Source organism: Canis aureus, chromosome 3, assembly GCF_053574225.1.
Source record: "Canis aureus isolate CA01 chromosome 3, VMU_Caureus_v.1.0, whole genome shotgun sequence".
NCBI lineage: Eukaryota > Metazoa > Chordata > Mammalia > Carnivora > Canidae > Canis > Canis aureus.
The window spans coordinates 77,340,563-77,354,226 of NC_135613.1; the positions used below are offsets into that span (position 1 = coordinate 77,340,563).

The 13,664-nt window shown below is 40.6% G+C and overlaps 2 long non-coding RNA genes across 2 annotated transcripts in view; one reads left to right on the top strand and one right to left on the bottom strand.

Moving 5' to 3' along the window:
• LOC144311431 (uncharacterized) overlaps positions 1-13,664 on the bottom strand; it is a 354,863-nt gene that overhangs the window by 307,916 nt on the left and 33,283 nt on the right. The window lies entirely within an intron of this gene.
• LOC144305629 (uncharacterized) lies at positions 945-8,151 on the top strand. The gene is made up of 4 exons (XR_013372653.1): positions 945-1,421; positions 4,917-5,009; positions 5,377-5,514; positions 7,966-8,151. It is a non-coding gene; the product is annotated as an uncharacterized LOC144305629 (long non-coding RNA).

Here is a 13,664-nt window from a genome sequence, read left to right on the forward strand (position 1 = left end):
TCATAAACATTGGCTTGAATGAAACAATCCACAAGGTTGAAGAAGTTACTGATATTGCCCTCCAGAAGTTACGCTGTTATTAGTGAGCACATGTTCAACAATGCAAGAACCCTATCTAAGCGTACCAGCTCTTAGTTGAAAAAAAGCACACAGCAATCTAGTACCGCCTACCTGAGGAAGGAAAAGCAAGGTGGCCAGTCATAGAGACTTTTCCATGGAGCCAGTTCCCCCAAGAGCCACTGATTAGCATTCCATAGATAGGGTTCTATTTGTAGAACTAGCAGCACAAATCTCTGTCAAGGTGAACAACAGAAGCCATGGTAGAGAAAAATGGAGACTGTGGGTCATAAGGAAGATGGGATTGGCCCTGTAGCCTGGATAGGAACAGCCTTGGAGGAAGAAAGGAATGGAATCTTAAATTCTTACATAGTCTCCACGAAAGTTAAGATGTTCCTTCCAAACTCCTTTCATTCTACCAAAAGCCAAGTCAAGACTGGCCTCGTTCCATGAGACTTCCCTACCTCCCAGAGCATGTGTCGTCTCCCCTACAGTATCATACTTCCATGGCACTGCACTGCATTGTTCTCCAGTCACTTAATGAATCATTTTCTTGCCCACTCAATGTGATATACTCCTCAAGGACAAGGACTATCCCCTTCCTTCTTTTGTATTCCCTACAGTGCTCAGTTTAGTATTGTGCCCACTCGAGGCACTTAACATATCAATGTCCGTTGGAGAAATGAATGGTTTAATTAATCCATATATCTGTAAGATTTCAGTAGGTTGAAAAAAAAAGAAAGAAAAAAAAAGAAAGAAGGTGCTCTGGGTATAACAAAACTGAGCCTTCCCTGGCTAGGGCTGGATAGTCATTTTAGGAGAGTGTTTAATACTGCATATTGGTTATTTAAATGGAGGGTGTAAGGTCCCATATGTGGAGATTTTTATCTATCTAGGGTAATTAAAGGGCTTCTTTACCTAGCAACATGTGATGGGCAAGAAAGACCTTTCAGAGTCTTTCCATTTCTAATTCACATTCTGTAGGTTCTGATTTCTTACCATCTCAATCCAAACAGTCCATGGTGTGAATGGTCCTTAGAAAAGACCCTGTACCATCTTACGAAGGATACACTGAACACTTCAGATCCTTCTAGGCTCTAGAATAGAACTCCACCTTCACCGTGTCCACTACCACCACCACCACCCCCAGCACGGGCACCAGTACCCCCACCGAACCGAAGCACATATTTAGAAACCAGCAGAGTGCAGCCATTGGTTTAATTTCACTGGTGCTGGGCTTCTATGGGGGAGTGGGAAGAAAGAGAATTGTTGCCTTAAATGATTTGTTTGAAAACAAAACGAGGATGATTCGGGCTGTGATGCTGTTTTACTCTCTTCCTGTCCTAATAGAGGTACTGCATCAGGTATGTTTTTCCTTCTGAGAAAGTCAGGGCGGGGGGGGGGGCACTTTAAAGTGATTTTATTGTAGTTATATTATTATTCTCATTTAAAAGTTTTAGCTCTTTTATTCACAGGTAGGATTAAAGCACTCTTTTCTACTTAGCTCTAGCAAGCTCTAATAAAAAAAACATCAGAACATAAAACTTGCCTCTCTGAAGGCGCCAATAGCCATCAAATCTGATGTCACTGCCTCAGAAGCCACTGAAACAAAGGGCCAGGCTCCTCCAAGCCAGTCATGTCACAGGGTCCAGCAGCAGCCAGGCTGTGGGACAGAAAGGTCTGAGCCTCCGTACAGAGAGCATCCATCACTCCCTGGACTCGTGCCCCAACACAAAAGGCTTGGTTTTCTCTCATTAGGCAGCACAGTATGCCCTCTTACAGACCCCTTGTCACACTCTGTGACCTCCTCGGTCGGAGTGTTCTTTGTTTCCTCCTCTTACTTCAAACTAACTCAGCCAGGACAGAATTGAAGCCCAGCCAAGTTTTCATTTTAAATGTTTGCCCCTCTCTTGAGAGTCTTTGGTGAGTTTTCTGGTAGGCAGGTGCTATGCTTTCAAATTGGAGGAAGTCATTGTTTTTGTATATATTGTCTACCTGTAGCCAGGAAAAAAAAAATCCACACAGCCTCCCCACAAACAGATAGAAATACATTTTCCCAGGACAGCTTCTATGAGTCCACGGGGCCGGGGCGGGGGGCGGGGGGGGATTATTTTGCTTGCTTAGACTGTTCTAGTCTTGCTTAATACCTACCCCTGTGCTCACTCACCCCCCCCAGGCCCCACCCAACCAACCTAAACTCCAGTCAGAGTTCAATGAAATCAATTCACAGATGAAGGAAGAAAGTATTTAGAGAGACAGATTTCCCCCACACAGCAAAAACTGGCAGCATAAATCACAGGAAATGATATGAAGGGGCAGTGAAAAGCCCAGTGAGCTTCTTAGTCCATTATGCATTCAGCCTGGAATAATGACCCCTAATTTATTTTAGCCACATTACTCTTTGGTGGGCATGCCCTTAATCTCACTCTGAAGATTTCAGAATACTTTTCTGTTGTTGTTCTTGCCTTTAAACCAGGGAATTTGGCTCATTCTCTAGCTGTTGAGTAGTTAATCTACTCAAACATTTCCCCCTACATAACCATCTGTTCTACCTTGTATTTTTTACCTCTTCACACTATCAGGGCCTCAGCCTGCTCTTCCGGCTCATTCAGTGATCTTTAATTTCTCCTCTGTCTGGTTGCTTATGTTTTGCGGCAGACAATAGAGGTGATATAGGCCATTATTCATGAGTAGCTTCAAGGGTAACGTGAGAAGTGCCTCATCTCCTGACCCCTCTTAGCATAAGAATTGCTGATAAAATTCTGAACTGAAAAGAGAAGTTCTGAGAAAAATATCAGAGCACTACTCACTCTGGAGCAGCTTTCTAGAGAAAGAACCTTGGGGAGAGGGGTGCTTAAAAAAATTTTTATACCTAATCTTAAAAAGCTTGCCTTATACAAAGTTGAATATCAGCCATAATCAAAACTGTCAATTTTCCACCATCCATAACAGCATGGGTATGGCAACGCAAATTCAAAAATAACACTACAACATCATGATAGCCAATAGTTTAATGGGTTCATCTCTAATCCTAATAAACTATGGATCTTTTGCATGTGGCCAACTGGACTCTTGCTTTCTCCCTCCTCATCTTTAGTTGATTCAGCCTCGGATGAATAGTGACACCTCAGAAGGTGAGCAGTGGGGAGGAGAAAGCCTAAATCCACCTACTGGCTATCTAATCACTTCCTAATTACTCAGGAGTTGCCCTGTTGGGAGAAGTGTGGGGACCCTGTGAAATGCATGGAATTGTGGTTCTTAGAGGAGCTTTATCCAACAATTATCATTCATGTGGTAGTGCCTCTGGTCTTTGCAAACACAGGCAAAACAAAGCAACTCTTCACTATCCGTTCTCCCTGGCCCATCTTTTCCAGAGCTAAAGCTTCAAGTCCTGTCTACTTCATGGATATTGCTCATTCACATTCCCTTTGCCATCCAGGCCTCTTTCTGGAACACCAGATAGTTACTGCGAAAGTCTCACTAAACTTCTCTTGGTGCTAATAGTGGTCAACCATGTACTCTAAGACCTAATCCAGAAACCTGGGTGTCACCTCACCTTCCTCTTCTAAATTACTCTCACTTCCAACAACCAATATCTCCAAATACATTACCAATCTAGGTCACTTTTCCAGTACCCTGCTATATAGCTTTAATCCATATTTGCAGTTTCTCTTGCTTAGACCATAGTAGAATCTAAACTCTGCTTCTGATAATCATATTCTCCAATCTTTCTCCACATAAACAGCAGAGTGTTCTCATTTTAAAAATGAGGCTGCCATTTTGTTGTTGTGTAAAATCATGCACTCACTATTCCTTGGTTACTTTAAAGATGAATGTCCATCCCCTTAGCATGGCATACAATCCCTTTGCAACCTGACTTCTACCCACTTCCTCAGACTTAATTTCTGTCAACCCCTCAGACTCTAACTGAGGTCCAACCATACAGAAGTCCTTGCATTCTCCGAGGATTCCATGTTCTCTCACAACTCTTTCCTGTGCATACACCATTCCCTCTACTCACAATGTCTTCTCTTCCTTTGGCCTTTTGTCTAGCTAATACCAGCTCATCAGTCAGCACTCAGCTCATGTATAACTGCCAAACTCCCCTGGCACTTAGGTGCTTCCTTCCTTATTCATGCCAAAGCACTTTGTACTTTCTTTCATTATTCATCTAAAAAAATTATGAAATGCCTGACACATTGTTTTTTACATATCTGTCTCATTCACTAGACATGAAACTCTGAGTACAAAAGTTGTGCTCTTTTATATTTTAGTATCCTCAATGCCTCACACAGTGCCTAATCCAGAGTAGGCGACTCTCAGAGTATACTGAGTGAATAGAGTGGGCTTGCATAGACCCAGGAATAAAGTCAATGGGCCACTCTTTCCCCAGAAGAAATGGTCCTTCTCGTTTTCTCACAGATCTTGGGTTAGAACACCCAGGTTCTAGTCCAGCTCCATTGTCAGGAAGGTCTGAGATCTGGAGCAAGCCAACATTCAACAGCCATCAAAAAACAGCCAACATTCATTCAACACTGATGATGTGAGAGACTCCCTGCTAAGCATGTTATGTGCATGATTTTATTTTTTCCTCACAGTCAACTAAGGAGATAGATATAAATATCATGCACACTTTACAAATGAAGAATTTAAGGAACTCAAACCCACGTTTGATATTGGCTCCCTTCCTCTAGGTTATTGAGAGGCAAAGTGAGACTTGGTGTGTAAAGGAGCTTTACAAATTGTCGAGAGCTATATAGACAGAAGTCACCATGATCATGGAAATCAATGCAGGTTGTCTAAGTGTGATGGACGTTTTTGCAATTATAGTGAAAAGTAAGAAATAAATATTTTACCAGGTGAAGATCCACTTTACATACCTGAATGAAGAAGACTCAGCTGAAAAAAAAAAAAAAAAAAAGACTCTGCTGAAGCACACTCCCAGATCAGAGGTATGTTATAAAATTGTAGGCCAAGGAAGACAAAGTGCCCAAACCCTTTTGCATTTTGTAATGGTAGAAAACCAATGTCCCACGCTGCAGAAAGCCACACAGCTAATGTGTACATAGGCTAGGACTTCTGAGTCAACACTGCACTATTTTTGGCTTACCTTGTGTGGAGGGAAGTTTCTGAACATGAATATGAAGTTTAGAGAATGGAACTGATGGATCTGAGTGTTCCCTTTAGAGAGTATTTCAGAGCCAACATTAAAATCACAACATGAAAAAAAATAAAAAAATAAAAAAATAAAAAATCACAACATGCTCCTGACATCTCTCCTCACAGACATCTTTTAATTACAATGTCTTTCTTTATAAGGCATCCAACGAGGACCACATCCAACAGAGCCAACATATAAAAGGAAGAATTTACATCTATCCAGGAAGCTGAACTTAATAAGAAGCACGAGGATGTACTAGAAAGAGTAAAGGCTTTTGTACCAAACAGACATGAAGGGTAATCTTAACTCTACCACTTAACTGGCTCCTTGGTAATCAAGCAAACCACTTTTATGAGCTTTGGTTTTCTCACCTCTGAAATGAACAAATGATGCCAAACATGTTGGCTTCTCTTCTGCTCATGAGAGGTGTTCATGCCATGTATTAGCCTCGGCCAATTTGCCAACTCCACTTACCTCTCTACTTTTAAGAAGTGACAATGTTTCTCTGGTGCAACAACATGTAAATACAGATACATCAAAGACATACAACATATTTCCCTTTTCTTATCATAAATATCAAGTCTACATCCAGGCAACTTGATGATACTTAGAGCAGCCTTATTAAATAATGGATTTAATGTGTGCTGAGTGGTGCTGAGCTCTCCTTCACGACTTTTTGCAGAAGTCTAAAGAGAATGATCAAATGTGGTGAAGAAAATTAACATCAGTTGGATACACTCTGAGGCCAGATTCTATTACTTCAGTGAATAGAGTCTGGACTCTGAAATCAGACCAACGTGAGTTCAAATTTCACTCCAGCATATACTAGCTTCCTTGTCTTGGGCAAGTTACTTCTCTTTGGACATGGAACTTCCTTGTCTGTAGAATGGGCAGAATGATGGAACCTATTTTATAGACATGTGGTGAGAACGAAATAAATCACTGCATATAAAGTAGCTGGCGCCAGGCCTGACACATAGTTAATTGTTTAATAAATGCAAACAGTGGCCAGTACCCATGTCACATGCATTGTTAAGTGGGGAAGAAAAATATCAAAATGAGAGAAACACAGACTTGATTCTGTTGAAAGAGCTGTATTTTTGTCCTCCTTTAGTTGTATTATTTGGCAGCTGGTATCTAAGACTATACAAACTTTGTATGGGGAGTTTTTCAAGAAGCTAACTTGTTCCCATGTCCTTCCACGTTTCTCAAATTACATCATTTGTCTGGGAAATTCCCAACCCCAGTCTACCTTTCATCCATTATAAGCCCTTCAAATTCCTCCTAATGACTCCTCACTCCATGAAATGTTCCAGGAATGACCAAAGGAAAACAGCAGCTGGTCCCAGTTGTGTCTTATCTAAAAATGAAGTTCTAAAGATTGCCCCCTTAACTCTTGGCCCCATCAGGGCACTTTCCTTTGGTATCCAGCCTTATTTGAACTGCCCATTACTTCCTTACCTGAAGTAGCTGTAGGTCCATGGAAAGAGCATTCCAATTGGCATCAAGAGATTTAGAGCTCAAACTTTGGCTCTCTGCTCACTTTGACTTCTGTATAGGTGCTTTATCTCACTACTCTTTGTTCTCCTCATATGAAAATGCATCTAATAACATCCAGGCAATGGAACATCACTCAATGCTAAAAAGATGTTATCAAGCCATGAAAAGACATGGAGGAAACTTAAACACATAGAACTAAGAGGAAGAAGCCAATCTGAAAAGGCAACACACTGGGCCCAACTATACAATATGCTAGAAAAAGGCAATACTATGGGGAGAGAGAAAAAAATCAGTGGTTGCATAGGTTGAGGATGGAAGGAAGAATTGGTAGAGCACAGCAGATTTTAAGGGCAGTGACTCTGGATGATACTATAGTAGTGGACACAGGTCATTATACACTTGTCCAAACCCTTAGAATGTCCAACACCAAGAGTGAACCCTGATATAAACTATGGACTCTGGGTGATGACGATGAGTCATTGGGGGCTCACTGATTGTAACCAATGTGCCACTCTCATGGGGGACGTTGATAGTGGGTAAGCTAGACCAGTGGAGAGGCATATGAGGACTCTCTGTACTTTCTGCTCAATTTTGTTGTGAACCCAAAAGGCCTCTAAAAAATAAAGTCATTTTTTAAAAATGGCTATAATAGTATCACACGGGGTTGCTGTGAAAAAGATAAAAGGGGATAAAGCATGTATAACCTGCTTCAAAAAGCATCTAGAACATTGTGTGTACTCACTAAATGTCAATTACATCTAAATATTTCCTTATATACCCTACTAGATTATAAATTCCAAGAAGGAAGTCACCTCATGTGACCACAGGGTTCTAGAAAATACCCAGCAGAAATCTAAAAACAACTGGTCACTAAATGTTGATAGTATGAGGATAATAATTATTCTATGACTTTGTAGGCTATGGTATAAAGATTTCTTAATCTGTGCTTTCTCAAGGAAGCATACAGTTTTTTTATAATTGAGACAAATTTAAAAAAAATTTCACTCGTTAGTGGTGCACACACAGATACACACATTAAAATCAAATGAATTAGGACTGGGACTAAGGTCAAGATGTGTGAGGTGCTCACCTCCAGCACAGATTTAAGGTAGATACAAAAATCTCAATAATCAGGATAAATAATATACTAATTCAGTATTATAAAAGGTAAGGTTAATGCAAAAAAAAAATCCTTAAGGAAAAAATAAAGATAAGATCAGTATTAGTGGTTTGTCTTTTTGACTTAGGTCCTGATACATCCTGGCACAGAACTGAAGTGATGTTTGGAAGTCTCTTCACGTATTCCACAAAGGTGAAACTTAATGGACTCTTATTCAGGCATCCTATCTGCACCAATGGTACCAGGTGTATCACTGGTCCTTCATTCTGAGGATCTGTTCACTTTCATAATAACATCCAGAATTACTATTTAACTTTTGCAGTTGTGTTCATTAGAGGGCATGTTTTATTTTATTTTTTTTAATGTTTAAAGCATAAATTTTATTTTATTTTTTTTAATTTATTTTTTATTGGTGTTCAATTTACTAACATGTTTTAGACGGTGATTTTAGTACAACACTAAAAAGTAAGAGCCACAAAGGTATCTGTCTCCAATTTCTAACTCCAACTATCCTATTCTCCCTCTATAACATCACAGACTAGTTCAATGGCCTTCATCACTTGTAACATAACCAAGAAAATATGCTCAGTCCCATAACACATCCCAGGTCTTTGGCTTGGGCAAAGGGCCCAGCGGTTTACCCATGCACAAGCACCAAAGTCAAATGAATGGCAGATGCTCATGGTCCTGCTTTCTACTCTCTAAAACACAGTGACAGCCAGAGAAAACTGGGAACAAGTAGGTGTGAGCGTGAGTATATCAGGGAGGTTGAGGGAAGAGAAGCTTGAAAGGAAAGTGTCAGCAAACCCTCATGATCTCACATTTCTAGATGATACCTAGTCTCATTTGTCAACAAACAAACCCTTGCTGCCACAATTAGCTGGCTCACTCTCTTTCCTGTGGAGATGATTCATCACTCATTCAATAGATATTTCCTGAGGCACCTGTTATGAGCAAAACACTATGCTTTAAACCTTCAGGATACAAAGGCAAAGAGTTAGTGTATGAGACGCAGGTTTGGCTTTCATAAGCCTAGCAAACTGATGTAAAGGATAAAATATAACAAGAGCTTTCTTATTGCTTATGACTTAACACAAATATAATTTCACACTTGATCTTTATCCTACTATAACAAAAAGTGGGTAGGTATCTATTGACACTCCCATTTCAAAGACAAGTAAATCATTTTTACTTATAAAAGGTGAAGCTAGAGTTAGAACCCAAATGTTCTAGCTTCTGCAAGATAACGCAGCATATGACAAGGTCCAGGTAGGTAGTATAAACCACCTAAGTGTTGTAGGAGGAGATTAGAAATGGTAGGATTACTTCTGAATGGTGTAGTACAAAAAAAAGAATCACAAACTAGTTGTGAGAAGGAAGAAAAAGTACAGGCAAAAGAACTGGGGGGAGAGTTACAGTGCACAGAGGATGGAAATGAAAGACAGACCCAAGCAAAAGAGGTTAGTGTGGGTAAAGGCATATGAGTAAGCAATCAAGGAGCACATTGGCCATAGCAAGCCACATAGATGGTGCAGCAGGAAGTTTTTGCTTGGGAAGAAGTGTCAGCTGAAGTGGGAAAATAAGGTCATGGATAGTTGGAGAAGCCTTAATATATGGCTAAGTTAGAGTTTAAACTTTATTAAATAGAAGAAAGCAAGATTAAAGTTTTATACAAGAAAGTAGTATCAATATTAATTTTAAGAAAATTAATCTGCTTATGGATTGGATGCAGGGTGGTTTGGTAGAGAGAAACTGTGGACGAAGGAGACCCCTGAGGAGGCCATTTCAGGGTCTAAGTAATAAGATCCTCTGCTGGTGATGGAAAGGGAGAAAAATCAAAGGGACTGGTTGTGGGAAAACCTGGTTTCAATTCTCTGTTACTGTATTCATTTCCAAATGGATTGGGGAAAACTAATACGGGCATGTCACTTGATGTATATTTTTATTAATCAAATTTCATAATGTACTACGTGCCAGACATTATTTTAAGTATCAGGATACTGGGGTGAAAAAGACAAGGCCTTGCCTCTGAAAGGCCAGGAGAAAGCCCAACAAAAAGCAACCAGCTGTCCCAGGGAAGTCAGGGAAGGCTTTATAGGATTGATGCGTGAAGTGTGTTTTGAAGCATGTGCAGGAAGTTTGTTAGGCAGAAAAAAAGGCCTATTTTACAAGGAGTAGAGAAGGGCAACTGGGTGACTCAGTGGTTGAGCATCTGCTGTTGGATCAGGGTGTGATCCCAAAGTCCTGAGATCAAGTCCCGCATCAGGCTTCCCAGAGGGAGCCTGCTTATGTCTCTGCCTCTCTCTGTGTGTCTCTCATGAATAAATAAATAAAACCTTTTTTAAAAAAGGAGAGAGAGGGTATATGAAAAAGATACTAAAACAGAAACAGCATATAGAATTTTAAGAATTCCAAGTAATTTGGTAGGGCTAGAGTATCGGCTAACGCTGTGTCACAGGTGTGGCATGGGAGACTGGTGACAGGTATGCTGTGTATTGTCATTTCTGATGGCCAGCACACCCCCTTGGAATAAGATTAACCTAAACTAAGATAGATAACACAATCTGACCCTTTTCAAAGGACCCTCAGATAAGAAAAGCATGGCATCTCATAAAAACTCATTCTATAGTCTGAGATTATTTTGATTATTTAAAAAATTAATCTCGGGGTGCCTGGGTGGATCATCAATTGAGCAAATAACTCTTGGTTTCAGCTAAGGTCATGAACTCAGGGTCAGGAGATGGAGCCCCACGTCGGGCTCCACACTCAGTGGGGAGTCTGTGGAAATTCTCTCTCCCTTTCCTATTCTCTATCCTTCGCCACCCCTCTCTCTAAAATAAATAAATAAATCTTTAAAAAAATTAATCTCTGAAAATTATTTTCTTCCCTTAGCCCTCTTCTCCAAGATAAATAATTCTTATCCATTTAATCTTTCATTTAAGCATTTCTTATGCTTCCTTCTCATATCTACCTTGGATGTATTACATCTACAACCCAAATCCTTCCTTTCTTCCTTCCTCTATCAGAATAACCTGGGACTAAGATCTATGCTCTGTCACTGTCTGTCCTACTCAACACTGACAATTAGCCTAACAAGGCCCTCTACCTCCCTGCTGCCAGCAGCCTCTAGAGTCTTTGTGTTCACCGCACATTATTGCGTCCTACTGTGATACTGGCTAATCCCTGTCTAGAAATGCTCCTCTTGCTTTCTCCCTCTGAAATCATATCCTTCCCCAAATTCCAAGCCATATTCAAAACAGCAGGAAGCCTTTTGTGAGGATATCTTGCTCAAAAACAGGAGTGCACATGCACACATGTCACACACACACCCCACTTTCAGGTGTAGAATGTAATGTCACTACATTATTAAAGCCACATCTTTTCTGCAGTTATGCATACAGTAAAGGATAGGATAGCTTAACAGTTAAGAACGTGACTTCTGGAGCCAAATTGCGTGGATTATAATCCCAGATCTGCCAGTGATTTACAATTGCCATAATGCAGTTTCCCTAGCTGTATAACAGGAATCGTAATAGTATAGTAGCTATCTCATTGCCCCGCAGAATGAGTTAATATATGCAAAATGCTTGGAATACAGCGGCGCATGTGACAAGCTCTATATAAATCTCTATATAAATCAAGCTCTATATAAATCTCTATATAGTATTATTACCGTTGTTATACTGTAGTGGTTAAGAGCAGAGTGCTGGAGCTTTCTGAATCTCAGTTTCTTTATTTAAAAAATGGGTAGGAGGGGCACCTCAGTGGCTCAGTTGGTTAAGTGTCCAACTCTTGATTTTGACTCAGGTCATGATCTCAGGGTTCTGGGATCCAGCCCTGGGTTTGCCTCCATGCTCAACAAGGAGTAGGCTTTAGGATTCTCTCTCCTTCTCCTTCTGCCCCTCCCTCCATTCTCTCTCAAATAGATTAATATTTTTAAAAAATGGGTGGGAGGGTAGCCCAGGTGGCTCAGTGGTTTAGAGCCACCTTCAGTCCAGGGCTTGATCCTGGAGACCCAGGATCAAGTCCCGCGTCGGGCTCCCTGCATGGAGCCCGCTCTCTCTCTGCCTGTGTCTCTGCCTCTCTCTCTTTCTCTGTGTGTGTGTGTCTCATGAATAAATTAATAAAATATTTTTTTAAAAAATGAGTGGGAAAATACTTATTTTATAAGATTGCATGAGGATGAACTGAAACAATGCATAAAGATTTTAGCACATAATAAATTATATTAGCTATAACAACAATTTCATTGTTATTATAACTCAATACTCTCTAGGAACTAAATGAACTTTTATTTTTATTTTTTTGTAAAGAATCTGGAACCTCAGAGACTGTTTACTCCAATCTCTTCATTTCACAGAGGGTCTGTCAGAGAGAAAGCTGACATGACTCAGCAAGCCTGCACATTCATCCAGAGTCAAAACTAGAACCCAGTCCTGCAGACCCCCAGATCTTCTTTCCACTATATCCCTTGGCATTTGCTGTTTGCCTTTTTTTTCCTCCTCCATACTGTGTGATACCCTCTAAACAACACAGTCCACTGAAAACAAGAACTATTTCTTCATACCTTTGAAGTTCTCAGGTCCCTGTCATATCTCAAACTCTCTCACTGCCCACTAAAGACCTAGGACTGCCCTTAGGGCACAGCATGGGCTCAAGCAGGGCAATCACTTGTCTAATGTTTTAAAGTTTTAAATTTTTTCCTTTGAAGTCCTGCCCTACAGGTGTGAATATCTGTAATAAAAATTTCTGTTTTATCTGTGATGACAACTGACCCAGCTTTTAGTGCAACATTTGGTTTTCTCTATGTTCTGGCTAATAGTTTTCCATCACCCGTATCTACTTCATGTCTGAAGCCGTGAAGGAGCTAGTGAAGGGTGGTCTCATGTCATTTATTTATCCAAAAAAGTTTGCCTCAACTGCTATCAGTTGAGCAGAGGCAGCAAAGATCAGTTTCAATCACTGAATAGTGAGTCAAAACAAACCTTGCTGGTCACAGTCTTTCAGGCTAATGAAATTTTTCTTTAAAAAAAAATGAAAGATTTATTTATTTTAGAAAAAGAGATTATGCAGGGAAGAAGGGCAAAGGCAGAGGGAGAGAGAGTCCTCAACTGGATTCCCCACTGAGTGCAGACCCCCCAGCATGGGGCTCAATTCCAGGACCCTGAGATTACGACCTGAGTCGAAATCAGGAGTCAGGCACTTAACCGACTGAGCCACCCAGGGACCCCAGGGGCTAATGAAATCCTTCTTGAGCAGACTCTCCATTTATCCTGGTGTCTCCTCCATACATTGGCATTACGTGGAGACCCCAGCCTGGATTCAGTCATCTAAGCATGGGTTTCATTTTATTCTTCTCTTCTGCTCCCTTCCCTTCCTGGTCTCTGATTCCATCCTTTGCTTTCTCCTTCCATTCTTCCCTCTTCTCCCTCCTTCCTGCATGGCTTCACTATGTCATGTTTTTCACAAAAGACAATGATTAATAGCGTCACCCTACATGTGTAAAGTTTTTCAAGTATGTTAAATATTTCAAAATGTTTCCTTGGCTTTCTCGCTTGATCTTTCCCCTCGGCCCCCACGAAATAAGGCTGAGCAGTCATTTTGACAACTATTAAAAAGGAAACCCAAAGAGGTCATGCAATGAGTTTGGTAACAAAGCTAAGGAAAAGGATCCGTGGCATTGATTCACTGATTCATTCATTTATTCATGTATTCATATTGAGATATGCAATGGAAAATTCAGTATGGATTCTTATAGGAAGTCAAACTCTGTCCAGGTCAGATTTCTACACCAGCAGTGCTTACTAGCAGCAGGTGCTTCTATAC